The sequence below is a fragment of the Melospiza georgiana genome, chromosome 24, assembly GCF_028018845.1.
Source record: "Melospiza georgiana isolate bMelGeo1 chromosome 24, bMelGeo1.pri, whole genome shotgun sequence".
NCBI lineage: Eukaryota > Metazoa > Chordata > Aves > Passeriformes > Passerellidae > Melospiza > Melospiza georgiana.
In genome coordinates this window covers 7,688,977-7,701,564 of record NC_080453.1, presented here as the reverse complement: position 1 = coordinate 7,701,564, position 12,588 = coordinate 7,688,977, and positions in this window count along the sequence as shown.

Genomic DNA, 12,588 nt, shown 5'->3' with positions numbered 1-12,588 from the left:
AGCACTGGAATGCTGTTTTTCAATTTAATTAATTTAAATAATTTCAGGTGCTTTTTTTTCCTGGATTTTTTTTTTCACAGAAGTGGAGCTGTTTAATTTATTTAAATTAATTTCAGGTGTTTCTTTTCCCTGACAACGATCAGCTCTGCTCTGCTGCCATCGGAGAAATCTCCTCTTTGCAAATGGGTTTTGGATTTCCAACATTTATCAGATTTTTCCCATCCCAGAACAAATTTTTTGTCCCTGTTGGCTGTGAGAGAATAAAACCTCAGCAGGACTGATCCCAGCCCATGGGGAAGTTTTTTTTTTTCCCCTTGATTGCTGTTTAATTAACAACAATTCACGCATTTGGAATGGCCCAGAGGGGATTTTTTATTTTTTTTTTCCAGCTCTCTGTGCTTTATTCCCGAGTCTGGGATGGGTTGATCCCTCAGAATTCCCTGAAATTTCAGAAAATTCACTTTGGGAAGCGGCCCTGGGTAATCCACAGACACAGCAGGGTCAGGGACAAATCTGGGACATTTCAGGCAGCAGGGAGAGAACAAAATTTCATCCGAAGGGGTTTTTATTTCTTTTTTTTTTTGAATTCCATAGAGAAACTGATAATGAAGCTCCCTGCTTCCCAAAGCGTTGCCATGGCAACAATCGGGATGCAGGGATGGATGGGAAGTGTCACCCTCGGGGGGGGGGGGGAGTGGGGACAGCTGCTGCCTTTGGGGCACCTGGGATGGGGGTTCAGGTGGAAAAATGGGGTTAAAAAGTGGAATAATGGGGTTACAGGGGGGATAAAGGGGGATAAAAATGGAATAAAGTGGTGACAGATGGAATAATGAGGTAGCAGGTGAAGCAGAGATGGAATAAAGGGGATTCAGGTGGAATTAAGGGGTTACAGATGGAATAATTGGGATACAGGTGGAATAAAGGGGTTACAGGGGGAATTAAGGGGTTACAGGTGGGATAACGGGGTTCCAGGGGGAATTAAGAATTTTAGGTGGAATAATGGGGTTCCAGGTGGAAAAAATTGGGTTACAGGTGGAATTGAGGGGTAACAGACGGAATAATGAGGTTACAGATGGGATAATGGGGTTCCAGGTGGAATAATAGGATTGCAGGTGGGATAAAGGGGTTAAAGGTGGAATTAAGGTGTTCCAGGGGGAATAATGGGGTTAAAGGTGGAAAAATGGAGATACAGGTGGAATTAAGGGGTAACAGATGGAATAATGGGGTTACAGATGGAATAATGGGGTTACAGATGGGATAATGGGGTTACAGGGGGAATAAAGGGGTTAAAGGTGGAATAATGGGGATACAAGTGGGATAATGGGGTTCCAGGTGGAATAACATGGTTCCAGATGGAATAATGAAGTTTGCAGGTGGAATAATGGGGTTATAGGGGGAATGAAGGGGTTAAAGGTGGAATTAAGGGGGTACAGGTGGAATAATAGGGTTACAGGTGGAATTAAGGTGGAATTTTTAGGTGGAAAAATGGGGTTCCAGGTAGAATTAAGGGGTTCCACGTGGAATGATGGGGCTCCAGATGGAATGAAAGGGTTTTAGAGATGGAATTAAGGGGTTACAGATGGGATAATGGGGTTCCAGGTGGAAAAATCGGGTTACAAGTGGAATTAAGGGGTAACAGATGGAACGATGAGGTTACAGATTGAATAAAGGGGTTCCAGCTGGGATAAGGTGGTTCCAGGCGGAATAAAGGGGGTTCCAGGTGGAATAAGGGGGGTTCTAGGTGGAATAAGGGGGTTCCAGGTGGAATAAAGGGGGTTCCAGGTGGAATAAAGGGGGTTCCAGGTGGAATAAGGGGGGTTCTAGGTGGAATAAAGGGGGTTCCAGGTAGAATAAAGGGGGTTCCAGGTGGAATAAAGGGGGTTCCAGGTGGAATAAGGGGGTTCCAGGTGGAATAAAGGACTCCAGCTGGGATGAAGGGTCCCAGCTGAAGGACACCTTGCAGGGGAGCAGTGCCGATCCCAGCTCCTGCTCCATCCAGGGAGGAAGAGCCTCCCTGTGCTTCCTCCTCCCCACAACACCCCCTGAGCTCTCTGATATTCCGGATTTTTATTTGTTGATTTTTTTCCCCCCACTCCTGAGAGGAGCTTTGGGATCAAACTCAGCACTTTAAACCGTTCTGTGAACCAGAGCCAGGTCCAGGAATCCAGGAGGATGAGGATCCAGTGGGATCCCATCCCAAATCCCAGCTGCGAGTGGCACCGTGCCACTCTGGGCTGTCACACAGTGCCACCGATGGGGACAAGGCAGGGGCCACTCGGAGCAGGTGAAACATCCAGGAACAGCTTTTTTCCCTGGGAATGGCTGTCAGGAAGCAGCAGGAGATGGAAAGGAGCCAGCCTGGAGCTGCTCAGGGCTGGAGCCAGGCCCGGGAGGCTCCCTGAGAGGGGCAGCAGCTTCTCCCTGGCTCTCGCTTTTCCAGCTTTTCCTCCTGTTAAAAAACGCTGGAAAATTCCTGGAAAATTCCCTCCAAAGGCTGAAATTGCAGAGTTTGGAAGGGCTGAAGATCTCCTCTTTGCCTGCTTGCTGTGGGGTGAAAGATAGAAAATAAATCCGGGTATCAGAGCAAGGAAAACCCCGTCCAGGATCAGAAATTGGGAATGCCCTGAGGGGTGTGATGGATTTTCCTGGTTATCCCCCAGCCTGGCAGCATCCCTGCCCTCGTGTCCCCGATTGTCAGGGCTGGAATGGGGATCTGGGAGAAGCTCCTGGATCTCCTGCAGAGGCAGGAGCTGTCACAGAGCCAGGGGCTGGAGGCAGAGCAGATGGTGACCTGGTTTCCCAGGGTGGGAATCTTGGGAGCAGGTTTTGGGATTCATCCCAGCCAGCTCAGCCCCTGCCTTTTGGAAAAACAAATCCTCACAGGCCTCAATTTGTAACCCTTGGGTTGGGGTTTGTGGCTTTGGGTGTGGGCACGTTGATCCATCAGGTGTTAAATCTCCAGGTGTTCCCAGAAAAACTCCTGGAAAAATGGCCCTTCCCTGGCCAGGCCCCTGTTCCACATCCCAGCCCCTAAATCTGTATTCCAGACCCAAATGTCACATTCCAGACCCCAATTCCACCTTCCAGATCCCAATTCCATGGTCCAGCCTGGTCCTGGGATCCCAGAGCATTCTGTACTGGATCCAGAGCAGCCTGATCCTAACTCCCAGAGCAGCCTGACCATGGATCCAGAGCAGCCTGGTCCTAAATCCCAGAGCATCCTTGTCCTGGGGTCTGGAGCATCTCTGGAGGGCCGGGCATCCCTGCCCTTGGGTCAAGGCCATCTTTGTCCTGAAGTCCGGAGCATTCTTGACCCTGGGATCTGGAGCATCTCTGACCCTGGATCCCAGAGCAGCCTCGTCCTGGAGTCTGGAGCATCCTGGACCACAGGACATCCCTTTCCTGGGGTTAAAAACATCCTTGTCCTGGAATGCAGAGCAGCCTGACCATGGACTCCAGAGCACCCCTGATCCTGGTACCCAGAACATCCCTGACCCTGGATCCCACAGCGTCCTTGTCCTGGGATCCAGAGCACTTTTTTTGGGGCGCAGAGCCTGCCCATGGTTCCCACAGCAGCTGAGCCGTGCTGGGAGCAGCTGGGTCCCATCAGGAGCCTTTCCCAGAGCAGCGGCTGTGCCGGGAGCAGCAGTGCATTCCCAGAGGAGCAGTGCATTCCCAGAGCAGCAGTGCATTCCCAGAGGAGCAGTGCATTCCCAGAGGAGTGAATTCCCAGAGCAGCAGTGCATTCCCTGGCAGCAGCTGTCCCAGAGGAACAGTGAATTCCCAGACCAATGAATTCCTGGGAGGAGCAGTGCATTCCCAGAGCAGCATTCCCAGGACTAGCAGTGCATTCCCAGAGGAGCATTCCCAGAGCAGTGCATTTCCAGAGCGGCAGTGCATTCCCAGAGAAGCATTCCCAGAGGAGCAGTGCATTCCCAGAGCAGCAGTGCATTCCCAGAGCAGCATTCCCAGAGGAGCATTCCCAGAGGAGCATTCCCAGAGGAGCATTCCCAGAGCAGCAGTGCATTCCCAGAGAAGCATTCCCAGAGCAGCCTCCCCGCGGCAGAGGGCAGCAGCAGCCCGGGCACGGCGGGCGGCCGGAGCCTTTGCTGCGGCTTTGGGGGCTCTGGGACGCGGGATGGGCACCCCGGGATGGGGTTTGGGTTCCCAAGGGGGGATTTGTGGCAGGGGGAAACGCAGGGCCTGCAGCAGAACAGGGGCTGAGCTTCCCTGGGCTCGGATCTGTCCCCTCGTGTCCTAGGAGAGGTGTGGGCACAGCAGGATGTGATTCCTTTCCTTCCCTTTTCCTTCCCCTTTCCTTTTCTCCTTCTCCTTTTCCCCTTCCTTGTCATTTCCTTCTCTTTCCCTTTTCCCCTTGTCCTTTCCTTTTCTCCGTTCTCTTTTCCTTCTCCCTTTCCTTTTCTCCTTCTCTTTTCCCTTTCCTTTCTCTTCTCTTTTCCCTTTCCTTTCCCTTCCCTTCTCTTTTCCCTTTCCTTCTTCCTTTCCTTTCCTTTCCTTTCCTTTCCTTTCCTTTCCTTTCCTTTCCTTTCCTTTCCTTTCCTTTCCTTTCCTTTCCTTTCCTTTCCTTTCCTTTCCTTTCCTTTCCCTTCTTTATAGCCCAAAACTCCATAAAAGCTGAGCCAGAATTACCTCGTTCTCCTCGGGAAACGATTCCAGGTTTTATCTGCGGATAATAAAAGGCGATGATTGTTCCGTGTAGTTAAATATATATTTATTTTAATATAGATTATTTAATCTTTATGGATCTGTGCCGTTCTGGCAGCCTCCCTGGGACTGGGAGAAGGATTTTGGGGGAAAATTTGGGGTTGTGATTAGGAGCTGGAGACCTTCCCAGCTCGGCAGGAAAAAGGAGTTGGGGAGAAGGATTTGGGGGGAATTTGGCGCTGTAATAATGAGCTGGAGGCTTTCCTATTTTTCCTTATCCCGGCAGGAGAAAAGGAATGGGGAGAAGGATTTTGGGGTTGTGATAAGGGGCTGGAGACCCTTCCCAACCTGGCAGGAAAAAGGAGATGGGGAGAAGGATTTGGGGGGAATTTGGGGTTGTAATAATGAGCTGGAAAATTTTCTTATATTTACTCATCTCGGCAGGAGAAAAGGAATAGAGAGAAGGGTTTTGGGGCTGTGATAAGGAGCTGGAGACCTTCCCAGCTTTCCTGGGATAAAGTTTAAGGAGTGGGAAGGATCCCGGCGTGGCCGCACCCACTCGGGAGCCGCGGCGCTGCTCTAATCCCAGGTAATTGGATTTACAGGCAGCGCTGGATCCAATTACAGGGCCCTAATTAGCGGCCCGCGGTTACAAGTGCGCTCGCAGCAGTCGGGATTAATTCTTCCAGGATCCACAGGCGGCCGCTGAGGCGGGATCCGAGCGGAATGAGGAAATTCCAGCACGAGGAGGAGGCGCAGGCACTGCCAGGGGTGATGGGCACAGCCCTGGAGCTCCAGGATCTCGCTGGATCCTCCCTGGAGTGATGCGGAATTGATGGAGCAAATCCAGAGGAGGCCGTGGGGATGCCCCAGGAATGTTCCCCCAGGAAGGAGAAGGATCCAGGGAGAGCTGGAGAGGGACTGGGAACAAGGGATGGAGGGACAGGACACGGGGAATGGCTCCAAAATGGGAAAGGGGAGATTGGGGTGGGATATTGGGGAGGAATTCCTGGAAAAGCTGCGGCTGCCCCATCCCTGGAGGTGTCCAAGGCCAGCCTGGGATGGTGGGAGGTGTCTCTGTCCATGGAAGGAGATGGGTTTTAGGATCCTTTCCAGCTCATTTAGGATCCTTTACAACCCATTTAGGATCCTTTCCAAACCATTCCACAGCTCTGTGACGGACCCCTGGAATTCCCAGAGATCCCCATGGATATTCCCATACAAGGACACACCAGACCCCCATGTGGGGCACCCCCTTTTCCGCCCTTCCCAGCCCCTCTCCAGCATTTCCCATCTTTTCTGGGCGTGTTTATTCCTCATCCCTCCCTGCTGGATTGAGCCATTCCCAAGAAAAGGCTAAATTTGGGAATTGCTTTATTCCATGGCTTTATTCCATGGCTGTGGAGCTGCTGCAGCTCCAGGTCTCTGCCCTATAGCAGTGCTGGGATTCATCCTCTGGGAAAAGAAATAAAATTACAAAGTTACAAAAGGTCAAGGAATTTTCATCGTTTCAGCACTCCCTGGGGTTTTCCTGCATCCCAAGGGGCAGCAGGGCTCTGGGATTCCCTGCCAGGCATCCGTTGCCCCATTTCTGGGTCAGGAAAAGGGAATTGTCCAAAAATCCTGGAGTTCCTGGCCTGGAAAAGCAGTGGGATCACTTCTCTGTGTGCAGCTCCTCATTAGGATGCTCCCGAGCATCCTCCAGCTCCCAGCTCGGGACACGAATCCAGCACAAGCCAGAGGCTTATCCAAACAGGGAATCTTCCTCGGTGGTTTCCAAACAAAACTTGATAAATCCTTCATAAAAAGAAGAAGAGATTTCATAAAAGAAGAAGGGATTTCATCTCCAAAGGGTCCACGAGGAGCTGGGGAGGGATAACAGCTCTGGAGCTGCACGTCTTCATCTGATCCCGGGTTCCCCTCCAAGCTCCACATTCCCTCCTGCTCCCAATGGATTTTTTCCAGCCTGGGGATGTCCCCAAGGCCCTGCCCCTGCTTTTGGTGTCCCACAGGAGCTGGGATTTGCTGCTGGATCTTGGGGGTGTGTGGGAAGCGCTGATGGACTTTAGCTCGTCCTTAATTAATTAACATAATTAATCAAGCCTGTGGATGATCTAATTATAGACGAGGCTAGGTTTGATTTCCCCTTTTGATTAATTGGCATTATTTACACAGTCACGGGAAATGTCTGCTGGGCAAAGGGCACAGCCCCAGGGACAGGAGGTGGCACTCTGGGGACATCGCCAAGTGCCACCAGCCCACTCTGAGCTCCAGGCAGGGATAAAAGGCACTGGAAAATCCCTCCGGAATGAGGGATGGGGTTTTTTGGGAGGTGCCAATGGGACGAGGAGGGCGGAGACGCAGGAGGGATCTCAGGATCCTTCCTGGGATCATCCCACCATTGCGACAAGTGGGGACATCTGCAAGTGTCCCTGCCCACCCCGAGGCCTCTGTTCCCAGATTTGGAAGTGTCAGGATGGGAAAAGCGCCGAATTTGGTGACAGGGACATTCCTTGGCTGCTCTGGGGAAGCTCCAGCAGATCCTCAATCCGCATCTCCGGCCTCTCCATCCTTTTATTCCCAACCCTCTCTGCCTTCCTCTCCCTCCCCGAGCCCCCCCAGCTCCTCAGGCAGGGCTTTGATCTCCGGCAAGCCCCTTCCTCTCCCTCGGAACCCTCTGGAATTCTCATTAAAATGGATGAGCTCCCTTTGATCGCCGCCTGTGCTCGCAGGACCTTTCCCGGCTCAGCTCTTCCCTTTCATCCCTGCTCCAGGAGCTGCTCCCCATTCCCGGGAAATCTGGGGGATCCCAAGCTTTGGGGAGCCCACAGGGTCCTGCTGGATCCCTGGGAGCTCGGCAGGGAAAAGCTGGAGGGGATTTGGGGAGCTCGGAGGTGGTGCTGGAACTCCGGGGAAAACGGGAAAGGGGAAGATGAAAACGATCCCGGGGAGGAAAAAAAGGAAAAGGTTGGGGAGGAAAAGGAGGAGGAGGCCAAGGGCGGCTGCTCCGCCAGGGCGAAGCTCGTCAGGCCTTTGGCTGGGTTGGATAAATCAGGAATAATTAATTAATTGATTAATTAATCATCTTCCTGTTCCCATCCCTGGATTTGGGGTCTGGGTGCTCCCTGCTCTGAGAGGGAGCTGAGATGGGAATGGGGCTGGGAATTGGGGAGATGGGGGTGAGGGTGCAGGGACACAGGGGTGCAGGACACGGGGATTTGGGGGTGCGGGGAACGGGAATGAGGGGTGCAGCTCCCAGGGTTTGCAGATGCAGGGATGTGGGATGTGGGTGACATTCCTTTGTCCCACCTGGGCCTGTTGTCCCATCATTGTCCCTCTGTCCCTCCAGGGTCCCCTTATCCCACCAGGGTCCTTTGTCCCATCATTGTCCCACCATTGCCTCAATATTGTCCCATCATTGTCCCAGTATAATCCCAATATCATCCCACCATTGTCCCTCGATTGTCTCAATATTGTCCCAATATTGTCCCATCACTGTCCCACCATTGTCCTTCGATTGTCCCAGTATTGTCCCATCATTATCCCACCATTGTCCCTTGTCCCATCATTGTCCCTCCATCCCATCACCTTCCATTGTCCCATCATGGTCCTGATATTGTCCCAATATTGTCCCATCATTGTCCCTCTGTCCCATCATTGTCCCAATAGGGTCCCAATATTGTTCCACCACGGTCCCTTGTCCCAATATTGTCCCATCATAGTCCAAATAATGTCCCACCATTGTTCCTTGTCCCAGCACGGTCCCTTGTCACCTCATTGTCCCGATATTGTCCCATCATTGTCCCTCCATCCCATCACGGGCCTCTTGTCCCATCATTGTCCCAAAATTATCTCTTGTCCCAATAATGTCCCATCATTGTCCTCTGTCCCATCACGGTCCCTTGTCCCGATATTGTCCCATCATTATCTCTTGTCCCATCATTGTCCCACCATGGTCCTAGTAATGTCCCATCATTGTCCCCGTGTCCCAGCATGGTCCCTCGTCCCCTCGTTGTCCCACCATTGTCCCTTGTCCCCTCATTGTCCCATCGTTCTCCCTCCATCCCACCACGATCCCAGTAATGTCCCATCCTTGTCCCCTTGTCCCATCACCGTCCGTTATCCCACCATTGTCCCCTCACTGTCCCTCTGTCCCATCACGGTCCCTTTTCCCCTCATTGTCCCACGATTGTCCCACCGTTGTCCCTCTGTCCCAGCTCGGTCCCTTGTCCCCTCATTGTCCCATCTCTTTCCCTCCATCCCATCACGATCCCAGTAATGTCCCATCATTGTCCCTCTGTCCCATCACGGTCCCTTGTCCCCTCATTGTCCCATCGTTGTCCGTCTGTCCCAGCTCGGTCCCTTGTCCCCTCATTGTCCCACCATTGTCCCTTGTCCCCTCATTGTCTCATCGTTTTCCCTCCACCCCACCAGGATCCCAGTAATGTCCCATCATTGTCCCTCTGTCCCAGCGCGGTCCCTTGTCCCATCATTGTCCCCTCATTGTCCCACCGTTGTTGTTCTGTCCCATCACAGTCCCTTGCCCCCTCATTGTCCCATCGCTTTCCCTCCATCCCACCACGATCCCAGTAATGTCCCATCATTGTCCCTCTGTCCCATCACGGTCCCTTGTCCCCTCATTATCCCACCATTATCCCACCATTGTCCCACCGTTGTCCCTCTGTCCCAGCGCGGTCCCCTGTCCCCTCATTGTCCCCTCATTGTCCCCTCATTGTTCCGGTGTTGTCCCTCTGTCCCATCACGGTCCCCTGTCCCCTCATTGTCCCCTCATTGTCCCACCGTTGTCCGTCTGTCCCATTACGGACCCCTGTCCCCTCATTGTCCCCTCATTGTCCCACCGTTGTCCGTCTGTCCCATCACGGTCCCCTGTCCCCTCATTGTCCCGGTGTTGTCCGTCTGTCCCAGCGCGGTCCCGGCTGGCAGAGCCCGCGCCGAGCCCTTAATAAGCCGTGATTCACACCCCGCGCTTAATTAGCGATTCAGTTAACGGTTTGTAATTCAGGCACGACCCTGATTGCATCCGAACGCTGCTTTATTTCTTCTCTGCCGCTCGCATTCTGAGCACTAATTACGCCTCTTTGGATGCTAATTGCTTCCCAGCCCTCTGCCGCTGTCTTTCCTCGGCAACATTTATTTTTCATGCGTCCGTGTGTTTAAACTGAGAGAGAGGAGCCGGGAGGGAGTGGGAGGAGGGAACGCTCCGAGGCTCCTGAGGGATCAAACGTGCCCGGGAAGGTGGGCTGGGGAGGGAGGAGCGTGGGAAAGAGAGGGATGCCTCCTCCTCATCCTCCTCCTCCTCCTCATCATCATCATCCTCCTCCTCCTCTGCTCCCAACCCCTCTGTGCCCCGCGGGATGGCAGGGATTGATCAGGGATTTATTGGGTTCTTTTGGGACATCCCGGAGTGGGAAGGGTTAATTCCATAGGGATGGAGGCCTGGGGGACCGGGAGGGGACCCTGGATTAGGGGTGAAATCCTGGGGAAACGAGGATGGGGCGCGGGATTAGGGATGAAACTTTGGGGGGATCAGAATGGAGTGCAGGATTAAGGATGGAATTTTGGGGGATCAGGATGGGGCGCTGGATTAGGGATGGAATTCTGGGGAAATCAGGATGGGGTGCTGGATTAATGATGGAATTTTGGGGGATCAGAATGGGATGCTGGATTAGGGAAGAACCCTTGGGGGGATCAGGATGAAGTGCTGGATTAAGGATGGAATTCTGGGGAAATCAGGATGGGGTGTTGGATTAAGGATGAAATTTTGGGGGATCAGGATGGAGTGCAGGAATTAAGGATGGAGCCCTTGGGGATCAGGATGGGGCACTGGATTGGGGATGAAATTTTGGGGGATCAGAATGGGGTGCTGGATTAAGGATGGAGCCCTTGGGGATAAGAATGGGGTGCTGGATTAGGGATGGAATTTTGGGGGGAATCAGGATGGGGTGCTGGATTAGGGATGGAATTTTGGGGGATCAGGATGGGGTGCTGGATTGGGGATGAAATTTTGGGGGATCAAGATGGGGTGCTGGATTAGGGATGAAGCCCGGGGAATTCAGGATGGGGTGCTGGATTAGGGATGGAATTTTGGGGGGAATCAGGATGGGGTGCTGGGTTGGGGAAGAAACCTTGGGGAGCTCAATCTGAGGTGCAGGGTTAGGGATGAAATCAAGATAGGGTGGAGGATTAAGGATGAAACTTTGGGGGGCATCAGGATGGGGTGCTGGATTAGGGATGAAGACCTGGGGTATCAGGTTGTGGTGTTGGATTGGGGACAAAACCCTGACGAGCTCAAATTTTGGTGCAGGATTTGGGATGAAACCCTGGGGGAATAAAATTGAGATGCAGGAATAGGAATGAGGCCTTGGGGAGCCCGGCCTGGGGTGCTGGATGAGAGATGAAATCTGGGGGGATCAGGATAGGGTGCTGGATTCAGGATGAAGCCCTGGAGAGGGTTCAGATTTTGGGTCTGGATTTGGGGTGAAGCCCTGGAGACTCAGGCTGGGAAATTCCGGGGATATATCAGGGGATATTTCAGGGAAATTCAGGGATATTCCAGGGAAAATCAGGGAAATTCTAGGGAAAATCAGGGAAATTCTAGAGACATTCAGAGATATTCCAGGGAAATTCAGGGATATTCCCGGGTGCTGAGGATTATGATTACCCAAGGTCACCCCTGGGTGTCCCACTGCCCCCAGCCCCCCAAAATCCGGGAAGATGAAGGCACAAATCCATATTTTCCTGCCTTTTCCAGCATTTCAGCCCCTGGCATGGCCCGAGAGGATGGGGTGGCCGATGCCAGGCCTGAGGTGCCCATTCCTGGGCCAAACCCTCGGAATTTGCATTTTCCTGGCGTTCTGTGAATGGTTAATGGTGAGAGGCCACAGGAGGGGAAAACATCTCATGAATATTCAACAGCCAGGAGGATGCAGCCAGGGATGGCTTTGAGTGACAGCTGTCAATCACTCGGCCCTGGGCACCCCTGAGGGGAGGACGTGCCTGGCACGGGGATGGCGGGGGGGGTGCTGGAATGGGGATTTAGGGGGTCCTAGCACTGGGATTTGGGGGATCTTGGCTGAGGGGTTTGGGAGATCCTCGAATTGGAGTTTGGGGGGTCCAGGCACTGGGGTTTGGAGGGTCCTGGCATGGGGGTTTGGGGTGTTGGTATGAGAATTTGGGGGGGTCCTGGCAATGGGGTTTGGGATCTGGGCACAGGGGATCCTGGCACTGAGGTTTTTGGGGTCCTGGAGACCAACAGCCATTAATTAGCGCCTGCACTGCGGGCCATTAACGCTGAGCTTTATTAATCCGCTCTTTCCCAGCTCATTCCCGGCTTTCCTAGGACCGAGCTCGGGCTCATCCCGCCGTGTTCAGGGCTGGAATTGGAGCCGGAGCGCACCTGCGAGGCTCCCGCTGCTCTCCATTGACGCAATCCTGTTTATTTATTTAAAATATTTGGCAGCGGCCGAGGCAGCCCGGGAAGGAGAAAATCCCATTTGCATCGGATTCCTGCGGAACGGCCCCGCCACCCTGGCGGGCTCGGGCCAATTAAAAATCCATCAGGAGCGAGGAAAACAAACTCTTGGATGCACGGGAAAAGTTAATAATGGAGGCGGCATCTGCAGAGGGAGAGGGGAGCTTGAGGAGGGCAGGGAAGGGAGGAGAGAGGAATTAATGGGCAGGAAAAATGAGGGGAGAAGTTAGGAGGGGAATGGTGGAATGGTTTGGGGTGGGAAGGGATATAAAGCTCCCGTGCCACTCCTGGCAAAATTTCAGCCCCCCCCCAGAGTCTGATCCCAAAACCCTGAGATCCCCAGAGCCAGATCCCAAAATTCTGGGAGCTCCAGAGCCTGATCCCAAAATTTCAGCATCCCCAGAGCCGAATCCCAAAATCCCAGCATCTCC